This window comes from Xenopus laevis, chromosome 7S, assembly GCF_017654675.1.
Source record: "Xenopus laevis strain J_2021 chromosome 7S, Xenopus_laevis_v10.1, whole genome shotgun sequence".
Classification (NCBI taxonomy): domain Eukaryota; kingdom Metazoa; phylum Chordata; class Amphibia; order Anura; family Pipidae; genus Xenopus; species Xenopus laevis.
In genome coordinates this window covers 68,242,229-68,257,876 of record NC_054384.1, presented here as the reverse complement: position 1 = coordinate 68,257,876, position 15,648 = coordinate 68,242,229, and the positions used below count along the sequence as shown (strand labels likewise).

The 15,648-nt window shown below is 38.4% G+C and overlaps 1 protein-coding gene across 1 annotated transcript in view; it reads right to left on the bottom strand.

The window, feature by feature from the left end:
* LOC108697603 (glutamate receptor ionotropic, kainate 4) overlaps positions 1-15,648 on the bottom strand; it is a 332,567-nt gene that overhangs the window by 133,700 nt on the left and 183,219 nt on the right. The gene's annotated exons all lie outside the window — the stretch shown is intronic.

The window sequence follows — 15,648 nt, the reverse complement described above, 5'->3', positions numbered from 1 at the left end:
TAATTTTGCACTGAACTTGTTTTTTAAAAGAGCAAAAGGGTTTTTTTATATTTAATTTTGAAATTTGGCATGGGGCTAGACATTATGTCCATTTCCCAAGTGCCCCCAAACATGTGACTTGTGCTTGGATAAACTTCATTCACTCTTTACTGCTACACTGCAAGTTGGAGTAATATCATTCCCTCCCTTCCCCACTTAGCATCTTATCAACAGAACAATGAGCAACTAACCAGGTAAGCAGCTCCCTGACACCTCTGCCAAAGGATTAGTTTGCATTGCTAGTGGTAGACATGAGAACAGCACCAAGCAGAAAAAATCCTGCTTTTCCATGCTTTGGTCTTATTGAAGTACAACTTGGATTGTATTGGGTCATATTGAAGTACAATGAGAAGGGGAGAAACAATAGCTACCTCTCTTGAAATACCAGGGTAGCAAAAATGCAGAAAATTAACTTCAATGAAGGTTAAAGGGGTAGATTTTTGGAAAAACTAGGGTTCTGTATGATCTATACTCACTTAGTACTCTGCATAAATCCTAGTTCTGCACTGTAGCTGTAATACAATTTAAGATAATGTTCTCCATCAAATATATTTCTAAAATGAAAAGAAGTGAAAACAAAAACCATGATTTTACACTATATGGGTGGTTAATTAAATTGGAGTCAACTTAGAAGGTTGCATGGATACCATTATTGAAGGAACCAATAAACACACACCAAATAATAAACTGTCCTTAGAATCCCATGCCAGCAAATGCACAGGTGATCCCTTCTAAACTCAGATCAGAAGATACTTTTTTAATCTTTTTCATTGATTTGCTGTGTTTTCATTAGAGAACAGGACCTATAGCTTTGTCCTGAGACTGGGGTTCAGGCAATAGAATTTGCTTGTATTAATCAATGAAATGTTTGCTACATGTTATCAGGCTACTATAACCAAACAGTGTTTTTATATTAAAAAGAATAACTAAGCCAATTGTGTTCCCCTAATTGAAATTCCCTGCATTGTTTAATTAAGTGGATAATTGTGGAATATATTTATATTAACCTTAAGGCTATATCTCATGAAGGAAAACATTTGCCTAAATCAATTATTTTACAAATATGTTTTGGAACATCTTCATAACTGATATAAAATGCCTCTACTGTGTCTAAAACAGACAACTAGTACCCCGAACAATTTGATTATTAGGCTTGTGTAAGGAAGCCTTACCCTGGTGGTCTAGTGGGCATCGGGGTCCACCGCCGCGTCCTCGGCATGGACGCCCGCTGCGCTGCTTCCTTCTCTCCTGTGCCGGCTTCCTTGCGCGCTGCACACATGTACTTCTTGAGCTACCTGACCTGTTTGAGTTTTCTAACCTGTTTTCTGTTTCTATGTTAAAACCAGCCATACAGGTTCTCTAGCAATCCTGTTCTCCTCCAGTGTAGGTGGGAAGTTTGGTCCAATCTGATGCCAAAGTTGACCACCTTAGGAGACCATTCCATCCCAGGTCTCCTGGTAAGCTTGAGGGTCCAGTGGCGGGGGGTAATGTAAGGAAGCCTTACCCTGGTGGTGTAGTGGGCAGCGGAGTCCACCGCCGCATCCTCGGTGTGGAAGCCCACTGCACTGCTCCCTTCTCTCCTGTGCCTGCTTCCTCTAAGGCATGCACCGCGCGCACGTCCGTCTTTTAAAGGCGCAGTGCACTGGCGCGTGACGTCAGCGCGCAATGGCGCCAAATTCATATAGTTTGAAAGGGGAATTTAGATTTCAGCACACTGCCCGTTGTTAGGTTCTATTTAGAAGTTCCTGGGTGTTAATTCCTTGTGAAATCCTGACTGATCTATTGTGTTTTGACCCTTGCCTGCCTGATTTACTACTCTGATCTCTCCAATCCTGATCCTGCCTGTCTGTGACTATTCTGACCTCTCCAATCCGACCTTTGCCTGTCCATTGACTATGCTACACTCTCTATCCTGATTCCGGCCTGTCTGACCATTCTATCTGCTTGTGCTGTCCCGGCCTGCCTGTTCCTGGTGGTGTTCTTCCTTCCAGTATCCTGGTGAGACGATCGTGCCCCTTTGCTTGTCCAGAACCGTTAGCTTTGCTCCTCTCTCTGTTAAGACCAGGTGGCATCCAATTAGCCGAGGGCTCCTCCCGAGGTGAAAGGCGGCAGTTAAAGGCAGAAGTGAGAGCCGAGACCAGGGAGCTTAGCTTGGGTTCTGAATATAGGGTGCCGAACGTGACAGCTTGGTTAAGAAAAAACAAAGAAACCACCAAATTATCATATCTGTGATCGCCATTTCTGTTTGGGTCAGAAATGCTAAACATTACACTAAATTCTTACAAAGAAGGGGGGTTTCTCAATGTAATTCTGCCTGGTTCCAAAATGCCAAGCACATCACTAAATTCTCATGAATCAACAATGCCTTGTCTTTTTTTCAGTACTGCCTATTATGCACTCACAGCACCATTACAATGCTCCTATTGATTTTCTTGGTAAACAGTAATCAGTGGAACAGAGAAATAGGAAATGCCATCAGATTTTGATTTGATGCCCTAGTGGTCCTTCGCTTTATGGATCCAAATGCAGGGGGAGCAAACCATGTTTCTTCTTATCAAAGGGCTACGATGTTGTGAAAGTCAGTAAACAGTAATGCTGCCAACACAGACCCTCAGAGGTACATTTCCAAAGATAGCCATAGCTGACATTGGTACTTAAATCAAAAGTTGTTCTGCAGAACCTTCTTAAAGTGTGACAAGGTCAGTGTCAGCATGTCAGGTGTCCTCAGGAGGTTTTATATGTATCTTAAATGAGGTTGGTAGAGCAGAAAGAACAGAAACATAAATCAAAACAGATAGAAGTCGGTTGAAAGAACTAATTGAAAGAACAGAGGTAATTGTCTCATAAAAGAGAAATCCTGAGCATGAGGAAGCAACAAAAGCCCAACTAATTTGTACAATGTAGTCAGGAAGGAAATAAGGACAGTACCATGTTTTCTAGACCTAGAGCAAATGTAAATATTGATGGAAAACTGACACATAGGATTTGAAATGCTAGAAATGGCTTAACAGGCGTTTATTTGTATAACCAAATTAGATTTCCCAGATCAGAACAGAAAAAAATGTATTTGCATTAAACAAGAGCACATTGGTAGACATAAAGGAAGATAGGGGAATATTGCATTGAGGAAGATCATTAAACATAGGATCATGCAAACCAAACTGGGTGGTTTCATTTGAATAATACCGTAATGGAATATTTATCAAGATCATCGTCCAAGGAAAAAATGAGGAAAATTAAGACAGATCTACCAGCCACTGCAAAGTAAGCCATGAAAAATGGTAATTATTCTCTTCCTGTCTCAATCAAATGTAAGGAAATGATTTATCAAGCATTTGCCAGCTCAGACATGTCCCATTACTAGATGGATTGGAGAACTAAGATACTGTATATAGTGAAGGTGGGAGAAAAATGGATTTTGCAGTTTGCCTCTGGTAGGGAGGGAGTTAATGGCAAATGTTCTGCTTTCACAAGCAAATTTAAAGCCATGAGCAGAATTTGATGGTTGGTTTTTTAGTTAGCGGGATGTCTCAGCACATGCTCATTTGGCAGTGTTTTTGTCTGACATTTTTAAAGAGGATAAAGAAAGGGCTCTATTGTTATGGCAGGGAGGCAGGTCCGGACTCACACTGATAAGCTTAATTAAACAATCCACTTAGACTCACGTTTTAAATTAGGTGTTAAAATACTTCAATCCTTCTGGTAATTACTTAACAGGAAGGATTCCATTAATCCTTTCATGTATTTAGCTGCAGTTAATGCCCCCTCCTCTGCTTAAAACTCTTGAGTCCTGGCTGCAAACTCCACTTCAAGTGATCATTATCCTTCTGGCTCCATCCCACTGGGTTCACAATATCTCCTCATTTTAATAGTCCTCATTTCTGTAGTCGAATTGTTCAGTCCTTCTTAATGCCAAATTAATTTTTCCATGATCATCTTTTTAAAGACTGTTTAGGCATTGGAAAATGCATATTTTTTAAATGGCAAAGCATGTTTATTGAAATGTGTTCTTTTTACTTTATTTGGAGAAAATGGCCTCAACAACTTAGATAAGGACTATCTTTCCCTCGTGTTACATCGAAAAGGAATAAAAGTAGTTTTGTTTTTTAAATTCTATTTATTATTAGTTTTTTAACAGTTATATAGCTGTAGGGACCCACAGGCTTAAATGCACAGGCTTAAATGTGCCCCTACAGCTTTAATTCCCTTCAGTTCCTCATTTCCCTAGTTGCTGGGCAGATTCCCATGTAGCTAGAGATATTTGCATAGTTATATTAATGGCCAGGAGGTGCTGTGACCACTTCCTGTCACACTTTGGTATAGTGAGTGAGAAGGGGTGGATCTTGCTCTTTGCTGCTGGATGCTGATCCAGCTGGGTGTGCCCAGGGGAGCCTGGGTATAGCAAGGCCCAGAAAAGTCATGTGCCTAGAGGGATCCGGTCCTCTAGTGTCTAAGTCGGGGGCAGGGACCCCGTAAATGAGGCTAGTAAGTGGCAGGGATATATCTGTAATAGACTCTCTAGGAGAGTGAGATAGCAGGAGCAGCTTGGCTCCAACCAGGAAGTATAGCAAGGAGGTAGCGCTCCTCTCAGGCAAGACTGGCCTGTAGTATAGGGACACAGCCTAATAGGGATTATGCCTAGAGAGTTCCCTGATCCCCTGTGTAAGGATCCAGGTCCAGGTTCTGAGATCATGAGAGTCCCTCTATCCAGGTGGACGCTATCGCCTCAAGGAGTTCCACTGTGCTGTCTCTGGAGGAAATTCCCCAGCATCTAACTTGGAAGCTTTGTGTGAGCGGGTGTGCCTATATATGCTGCCCAATGCCTCTGTACCACTGTAAGTAAAACCTGTGGATCATTTGTCTTGGACAAATAAAAGTTATTTTGTTATACTGAAAGAACCTCCTGGTGCCCATTTTTCTTATTGTTGTTGCACAGTAGCCTGAGAGTTGTAGTTTCACTACACCATTCCTGAAATCTTCCATTCAGCGAAGGCCCTAGCCTGGAGTGTTTGAGTCACATGTAACCCATGCTCTAAGCACTAGCAGGACAGTAACCCCTTTTTGGGATGCTTAGCCAAGTTAGCGTTACATAGCCGTGAATGAAAAGAAAAGGGTAAAACAATAAAGATTCCAAATAGAATAGCATAGCACATAATGGAATGAGTCATGCGAAATTGCTGTTGTACTGTTGAATTATTATACATACGTTACAATATTTAATGGTCTCCAGTTCCTTCCCCTCATTAAAAATAAGCAACAAAGCACCAAAAAGAATGAAAGAAAGAAAAGGAAAGAAAGAAAGAAAGAAAGCTACATGCTCCCAATAAGGGGTTATCCCAGGACAATACCACATCAAGTGAGTGCTTTGTAGAATAAAACCCCTCCAACATCTATCTGATGTATTTGGGAACATTCCATGTAGTCTATCTGTGGTATAATACCAAAAATGTATTTTTTCACTAAAATATAAACATATTTTTTCCAAAGAGTTGTATGGCTTTAAAAACAGCAAATGGCCACAGTAGGGGTTATAATAGCTCCTCCGATGTACAGCTCCTGTGAGTAATGGCACTAAAAATTGACCACACTAAGAGCCATTGATAATAATATATTTTACAGGTTATTCATGCCTTTTGTGCCTTACAAAGAAGACCTGAGGAGTTCTGTAACCAGATATAGACACAAGGCTGCAGCATGTGTGTCTGGTTGAAACCATCATTCAGTAGTGGATTGACCTGACATTTATGAAATGTGCTAGCAATTTATGTAAATGTAATTACTATAAATAGAATGCATTTGCAAAGAAGTCTTTTTTGCTAACATTTTTATTGAGCTCAGGCTTCAGTTTAACACCATGCTACATATAACACCAATGGAAAGTAAAATGAATTATTCAATAATATCAGAAATAAAATCTTAATTAAGTGCCTCAAGTACAGGACCATAGGGAAAGTCCAGATTTGTGTAGATTTTTTCCTGCTATAAAAAATTTGCAATTTATTAACACAAAGGATGAGGCAAGGTCATGGTTGGGCATGCATTTTAGCTATCATTGTGGTAACAGCAACAACAAGCAACACTGAAGTGAGATCTTAAAACAGCAAAGAGATATAAATACACTGTAACTTATTTTGAAATTCAAACAATTAAATGGTTATTAGGATCAGTAAATCTAATTATCTAATAAGATCAAAAACCTAATAAAAAAAAGTACAACTGATGGTTTGGCAGAGAAGAGCAAGGGGTTAATCCTGCTTTAGATGGTGCTAAAGAGAGGTACATATGAAAAATGGAACTAGACTTAGGGGTAGTGGAGAATAATGAATTTGAGAAGATCAGTTGTAAAATTAAGAGTTAATTCTACTGTAACTCATTTAGCTGGAATTAAGTACAAGGTACTCATTAATTATTACAGTGAAAAAGAAAATCACTTGTAAACAAGAGAATCGTTTGATTAAAATGAAGTCTATGGGAGATTGCCTTCACATAATTCAGAGCTTTTTGGCTAATGGTTTTCCAGATAATGAATCCCATATCTGTATATTATACAGTAAATTATTTGCAAATGTTGTTAAGTTACTACAATTCCCCTCATTGTTTGCCAGCATTGACTGTTGGATTTATCCAAATGCAGGGAAAGGTAGCAGTGACACATGCACATGGAAATGCATTTGTACTCACAGAGTACACCAAAACTAGTTTATAAGCATTTTAATTGTAAAACTAAACATAGACATTGTTCCACTAAACCACATTGTACGCAAATTGTCAATACCAGGTAACTGATATAAAAGGAAAAAAAATTTCTGCTGCTTTTTTCCAACTTGTTACCGAAATGTTACGTCCTTGATGGCCAAATAGTTACATAGTGTCAGGCCTCACCTGTCCAGAGTCCAGATGTGAAGAGACGAGGTCCAGCAGGAGTGACACAAGATATAGCAGACAACAGTAATCAGATGGAGTAGGCAGAAGAATAGTCGAGGGGCAGGCCGGGGTCGGTGGAGGCGGAGTTCAGTCGTAATCGGGAAGCAGGCCGAGGTCGAATGCAGGCAGAGTTCAGTCGTAACGGATAAACAGACTGGGGTCAAATGCAGGCGGAGTTCAGTCGAAAGTCGATATCCAAAGCCGAGTCAAAACCAGAATCAAGAGTCAAAGTTTCCAAACGTTCAGGAGCAGGTTAAATTATCAACAAGCACAGAGCCTTTCCTTGAGCGTCCTTTTAAAGGGGTATTTTGGCGCCAAACGTAATGACGCCTGCGTCCTGCGTCATCACGCCACGCACGTTCACGTTAGCGGGCGTTTTTGCGCCCGCGTCCGTTTCGGCGCGCAGCGCGCGAAGACGCATGCGCGTTTGCGCCGGCGTCCATCTTGGCGTGCGCGCTCATGCGCGCTGAGTCCTCACACATAGTTAGATCGGGTTGAAAAAGACTAAAGTCCATCAAATTCAACCCCTACAAATGACCACTGACCCCATCCATACACTCACATAAACTATATATACTCACTTATGGCAACCAGCTGACCCACCTTGACATTAAGGGTCCCACCCCTTCCTGCTTCGTTTTTTACTATTTACATATTTAAACACATTATTTACATATTAGCAAGGCTAATAACCTGAATGCCTGAATATTTGTGAAGACCAACCAACCAGCAGGTTAAAAGACAAAGACAAGAAGGGCAGGGTGGGCCAAGTTTATACTGTCCGCATTTAAACCCTGTTTTTCTCTAAGAACTGCATGGTTCTACCATAGAAGCTCAATTCAGAAATCTTTTAACAGAATATAATTGTCACCCTGGTCACGCTGAGCTGTCACCAAGACCTCAGACAGTGAGAGAGGGGCAAATTCCCAGCAAAGCACCAAATGTGTAAATCTGCAATGTCTCAGTGTCTCAGTCATGCTGGTCTCTGAGAGTTAGTGCTGTGGCCTGAGTACCTCATTAAATCAATTTATCGCAGTCTTCTCTATAATGTATTGCTCTTATTTCTTTGGTTATATTTAATTCACATTTTATAAAACAGTTCAATGTAATTAGACTGGACAGAAGAGATGGTGATAAGCATAATCAGCCTTCATCTCCTTTTGCCTTTTTTTATTCTTCCATTTTAGGGATTTACCAACCTTTATATGATTGCAATTTCATTACAATGTATTTTTCTAAAAGAGGTATTCAAAGTATTTCCACATAATTGTGGTTCTTGAGTTAATTACATATTTACATATTACAATTACATATTTGCCATTTTTAACATGTTAAACAGGTCCATTTACTGATTTATTTGGCTGCAGTGACTAGAGAAAGAGACATTTGAGTGATGACTTATTGTACCTGCATTTTTGGCAAGGGAAGCTATGATGATCATTGCTCAACCTGTGTATGTTACTAAGATTCTGTCTGTATGCAAATACAGGTATGGGACCTTTTTTCCAGAATGTTCAGGACCTTAGGTTTTCCAGATAATGGATCTTTCTGTAATTTTCTGTAAATCTCCATACCTTAAGTCTACTAGAAAATCATGTAAACATAAAATAAACCCAATCGGCTGGTTTTGCTTCCAGTAAGAATTAATTATATCTTAGTTGGAATCAAGTACAAAGTACTGTTTTATTATTACAGAGTAGGGATGGGCGAATTTGACCCATTTCGTTTTGCCAAAAATTTGCCGCCGGTGAAATGTCGCCGACGCCCATTAAAGTCTATGGGCATCAAAAAAATGTTGTCGCACAACGCCATACAAGTCTATGGGCATCTTTTTTGTGGCGAAACAAGGCGAAAAAAATTGCCCATCCTTAGTACAGAGAAAAAGGAAATAATTTTAAAAAATTTGGACTCATTTATTATAATAAAGTCTATGGGAGACGGCCTTTCCGTAATTCAGAACTTTCTTAATGGGTTTCTGGATAACGTATTGATTTCAGGATAATGGACAGATACGGGAAAATACAAAAAGCGGAGCACACCCGAAGCGTGTCTCTCCTCCAGCGGCATCCCCCCGCGAGAAATGTAAAGGTACGCAACTCCTGTGACCACACAGCACAAAATTAGTTCCCCACACAGGCGCTCAGCCTGAGTAATTTCCAGAGACGACTAATCTTCATCCATAAACGTGGCAATCCATACAGTGGCAATGATCGTGCAAAACTGCCTTTGCGTTTCGTGCACATAACTAACGGCACTTCCAGAGAACTCAACAAGTGACACGTGATAAACCCCTTAAATAGTGTGCTATGATTACCCAAATCACAATCCATGTCATCTTAAAGGTATACTAACACTAGTGTATGAGTATATACGCATACAGTATATACCCCTAATTTATATGAATGAATCATAAAACCTCTATAAATAACCCATTGTGGTCCATTAATTAATTCCTTATCGATCAGTGAAAAATTGTGTAAAAAATGTAATAAATACAGTACATAAAAAATATGTGAAAAGCATATAAATATGTGAAACACCATGGGGCACATTTACTAAGGGTCGAATATTGAGGGTTAATAAACCCTCAAATTCAACCCTCGAAGTAAAATCCTACGAATTCGTATATCGAATTCGAAGGATTTACCGCAAATCTTACAATCGAACGATCGAAGGAAAAATCGTTTGATTGAACGATAAAATCGAAGGATTTTAATCAATTGATCGAAGGATTTTCCTTTGATCAAAAAAACCTTAGAAAACTGATGGGGACGGTCTCTATAGGCTAACGTTGTAGCTCAGTAGGTTTAAAGTAGCAAAGTATGTAGTCGAAGTTTTTTTTAAAGAGACAGTACTTCGACTATTGAATGGCTGAATAGTGGAACGATTTTTAGTTCGAATCTAAGTCAAAGGTCGTAGTAGCCTATTCGATGGTCGAAGTACCCAAAAAAAAAACCTTCGAAAATCTCAAACATCAATAATCATTCACCATGGATTCACATACATCTATAAAAACAGATACTAACCATTTGTGTATGTATATATATATATATATATATATATATTATATCAAAACAGGGGGTTGTGGGAGCACTCTAAAGGCTTTAAAGTATATATATATAAGTATAATAAATGCTATTGCATATGTACCCAAAACAGGGTTATTTTGTTACAAAGTTATGATCATAAAATTGATAAGCCACCATACCACGTCAAGGTAAACCCCGAATGGCGGTCCCTAACTTGTTTTATATTTTATGTGCATTTTAGCATTACCTGTAATCAATGTCCGTTGAACGCTGTTTTTTCACTGAGGGCTAAATCCTCCCAGCCAGCAATCAGGCTTTTAAAGGAGAGATATTCCCAAAACAAACACCCAATTTTAAAAGCATAGGATCACCACTAATTCAAAGGGGGGGGGGTATGGGGTGCTACAACCACTGAAGCTATGCCACAGCTCCTGGCGAAATATATATATATACTTTAAAGCCTTTAGAGTGCTCCCACAACCCCCCTGTTTTGATATTGTATATTTCGCCAGGAGCTGTGGCATAGCTTCAGTGGTTGTAGCACCCCATACCCCCCCCCCTTTGAATTAGTGGTGATCCTATGCTTTTAAAATTGGGCGTTTGTTTTGGGAATATCTCTCCTTTAAAAGCCTGATTGCTGGCTGGGGAGGATTTAGCCCTCAGTGAAAAAACAGCGTTCAACGGACATTGATTACAGGTAATGCTAAAATGCACATAAAATATAAAACAAGTTAGGGACCGCCATTCGGGTTTACCTTGACGTGGTATGGTGGCTTATCAATTTTATGATCATAACTTTGTAACAAAATAACCCCTGTTTTGGGTACATATGCAATAGCATTTATTATACTTATATATATATACTTTAAAGCCTTTAGAGTGCTCCCACAACCCCCTGTTTTGATATTGTATAAGTATAATAAATGCTATTGCATATGTACCCAAAACAGGGGTTATTTTGTTACAAAGTTATGATCATAAAATTGATAAGCCACCATACCACGTCAAGGTAAACCCGAATGGCGGTCCCTAACTTGTTTTATATTTTATGTGCATTTTAGCATTACCTGTAATCAATGAAGTTGGGCGTTTGTTTTGGGAATATCTCTCCTTTAAAAGCCTGATTGCTGGCTGGGGAGGATTTAGCCCTCAGTGAAAAAACAGCGTTCAATGGACATTGATTACAGGTAATGCTAAAATGCACATAAAATATAAAACAAGTTAGGGACCGCCATTCGGGGTTTACCTTGACGTGGTATGGTGGCTTGTCAATTTTATGATCATAACTTTGTAACAAAATAACCCCTGTTTTGGGTACATATGCAATAGCATTTATTATACTTATATATATACTTTAAAGCCTTTAGAGTGCTCCCACAACCCCCCTGTTTTGATATTGTATATATATATATATATATATATATATATATATATATATATATATATATATATATATATATATATTATATATATATATATATACATATATACATGTACATACACCCTCTCTAGTTCTTAATAGTCTAGTTCACAATAAATCTATTGTATAATATAATGGAACTGAGTAAATGATTTTAGATAATAGATAATATTTTTTCTCCCCAATCTAGATAAAAAACAAACAACGGATCCCATACCTGTATAAGGGAAATGTGTCATTGACTGTTCAGAAAATACTTTTAAAAGTATCATTATTGTATGAAAAACAAAACAAATGAGCAACTCTGAATCAGTAGACTACAAACATTAACAGAAAATGCCATTAAATCAAAAATATATTTTTGCAAGTTAAGAGTCATGTGGCCTGGGTCGACTGGTCAGTGAAATGGGTTGATGAGTAGAAAAACCTTAGGTCTTATTTACAACCGCAAGTGGAGTGTCCAAAGTGCAGTTTCAGACAATTCATCATGCCATGCACATATTTGCACTCATAATTGTGCTAGCATGTATTTATAAATTGCATGCAATTGCAAATTTTGTCCAGCATTAAAAATAAATCTGCATGTGATTCTTTTGGCACAAGTCTTCTGATGCAGCCCCCAGTTGGAAGCCAGAAACTTCAGAGTTCCCCTGCATCAACAGGGATACTTCATCAAAAGGGACTAGATGTCACTTGCCACAAATACAGTACATTCAAGTATGGAATCAATACATACAGCAAATATGCAACAAATCACTTCCTATAATGATCAATGATGAGTATCCAAATGTGATTATTTAAAACCCTTCTGCTCGCAATTTAGGGTGCTAATCATGACCCATGCTCACAGTTTTTTTAAACTGATAAACTGGATATTTTATTCAAAACAATCTTCATCAAAGGCATTAAACCTCAAAGTGTTTCTGGACACTAAAAACTCAAGTATTTGGTAAATAATCATATTCTGTGTTTCTCTTAGTTCTCAGTATTGCAGCTCATATAATAAAAGGTTCTTACATTAATAATTTTACAGTTGTAATAAAATAATTGACATTCCTTTGATCAGTGCTCTTCCTGCAAATGAAAAATGATTGTCCCCTAATGATCCAGCTGTCAGTTTATTATATGTGTCATTCCCAAAATATCATGTATAATGATCACTAATGCAGCCTTCCTTATTAATAATGGCTGGCAGAGGCACACGCCAAAGGCAGACATGCATGGATGGATGGATACAAGATTAGACTCAGATTTGTTTTTATGGGAACTAAACATGTAGACCTGTAATTCAACAGCTGATCTAATCATAACAAAAACTTAATGATAAAAAAGAGGTTAAATAGCAGAATAATGTGTTTAGAACTGGAGTAGTAGTTATTATTTAACAAAATTTGGGAACCCACTAACCAGCTCTTCATTAGTTACTGTCACGATCGCTGCCCGGAGCAGTCCCAGGAGCTCAGGGTGGCGTGTCCTCCTCCGCCGGCGTCGCTCCCAAAATGTTTATACCTATATTTATACCTATACTAACTATAGAGTATAGTATCACAATAGCCTTTGATATTCTGTCTGTCCAAAAAATCACATTCCACAACCTCACTGTCCTGACTGTGAAGAACCCCCTACATTGCTTCCAACCCTAGATAATAAAGGTGGCCTGTATCCCGTCCTTGTGATCCAATCATTTAGCCCTAGAGCCAAATAACTGGATCAGTCAACTATTGCCCACCTCAAGGTGGGCATATCGGGAAAAGATTTATCCAAAAGAGCAGATCGTTTAACGCATGACCACCTTAAGTTGATGTCCAGTAACATACAGGAGGGGCAAGGGGGGTTGTGAACATTTTCTAAACCTCGGTTTAACCAAATGTTGCTGCACTACAATGCCAGCATGTATATTTGTAAGAGTGTTGCATACTAGGAGTCCAGGAGCACTGCAAATGGATTCTGTACTCCAGCAATCATAGTTTTACAGTGCAGCATTACTGCTAAGTCCTTTGGGGATAATTTACAAATTGGTGCCAGAGGATTCTCCATTGACAATACTACCTTATCTGTTTACCTTACTGTTTCTCTGTTATCATATCATCACCCCTGAAGGCAATAAACATGTTCTGATAATCTATACACTGCTATATGCACCACCAAAAATTATGTAGTTATATAACATTATATAACATTATATAGTAATGACAAATGCAAGGAAAGAAGCCTCTTGCATCTGTCAGATGTCTACTTTGGTAAGCTAGTGTGTGTGTTGTCAGGTTTAGACAAGGTTTACATTTCCTTTAAATGTTTCCATGATGTAGCTTGGTGTCACTTACAAAAATAGAACATCCTTTACAATTATACTCCCTTGTAAAGCTGCTAGAGATACTTTGTAAAAGACCCAGGGGTAAGGATGGCAGCTAAGCCTCAATCAATAGGTTTGTATAAGGAAATATTTTTCAGAGCAGTGTGCTTGTGCTAACAGAAAGAAGGATATTATACAGCTTTTCCATCCCATCTCTATTGCTGCTATTAATATTTAATGACTCCAGGGACAGTTGTTATCCCACATGGAATGGCAGTCCTTTAATCTGTTAAAGAGTGTAATGCAGATTCTACTGGACCATAATACAAGTGATAATCCAGCAACTGAGAGGCAATCTATAAGTACTGAAAGCTTCAACATTGCACAGAACCACATATTTTGCATTAGTACACTTACTATCCTTTTATTCTTTCTTGCTCTCAAAATCAAAGTCACCTTGTCCTCAATTGTCATAATGCAGTTCCTTATACTATGAGGCTGATTTATGATGGAGGGCCAGGATCAAGTGAAATGCCACCTTAAACCTGGCAACCTTTCTTTATTTTTTTTAAAAAAAACAACAATTGACAAAAAAAAACACATATTAAAAAAAATATCACTCACATTTTTACCTAGTTGTACCCAATACATCTTAATTAGTAATAAATGAACACCAAAGGACCCTTGGACACAGAGTAATCAATCCAATATTATGCTATAATATACTTTACATATCTTATAATACAAAATAGCCATGTCAGTCCTGTATATTATATCCTTACAAACAGTGCTCAGTGATGTGATAAAATAAAATAACATAACCCCTTTTGTAAAATTTACAGGATATGACCTGTATAAAAAGAACTCAGCCTTCGGCCTCATGGTTTTATATGGTCATGGAACTCCTCAGTGATTTTTATCATCTTTATAAAACACAAGACCCATGGATATCCTATTAATTATATCCTTATAAACAGTGCTTACCAATGTCATCAGTTATAATTGGTTCTGATGTAATTTTTGTCATGGCTCACTTAAACTTGTGTATTATAATAAATAAAGTACACATATGCAAATTTGTATACATATACAAATATGAGGATATTAGAAGTCACCTTGGAGTTCCACCTTAAAAAAAGGTGTATAATTTTCCTAGGTAATGTAAAAGCCCTCCCCTGGAAATGCTGATGGCTCACTGACTGTGGAGATAGAGGTTTGTGAATTTGGTGGAAATCCAACATTTTTATCTCCACTTTTATTTTGTCTCAATATCACCACTTTTGTGAATTTTTTCCCAAAGTGTCTGCTTTGCAGCTAGAACAGAACTGCTGTGTAGATGAATCCTGGAATCCCCATGTCTTTGCTGCTTTAATTATGATTTAGCCTGCTACTAAACCAGAGCCCCTGGTCTGGATGGTACTGTTAGAATCGAGCACACCGAATCTCCATTTGATGTACTCCAGATGTCTTTAATGCTGGCACTTCTCTTGATTGCAACATTAGCTCAATATGTCAGTGAACTAGAAACATTCTTTTCTAAGGAATTATATTATACTTTCCTGTACTGTTAAGTAATTCTCAGAATTCTTACCTAAAGTCATCTCAGCTCATTATTCTCAGCAATCCAATGTTTAACCATTTCCATGCAGGACAATTTCCCTAAAGCCTGGCAACTTGTCATCATACATTGCATAAGCAGGAAAACACAAATGTAGAATCTGTTATTTGAGTGCCAGCTCAGTAGATCTTTAGATTTACAACACAGCACTTATAATTTGTGAATACAGTGTAAGGAAGGGTATCCCAAAATCGAGAACTAACACCAAGGTTCCATTTACGGCTCATGCTTCTGCCTATAACAGCCACCTTTCACTTCGGGAGGAACCCTCCTCTACTCGGATGCCGCCAGGTCAGGCAAAAGAAGCGAAGCGTGTACTGGAGGA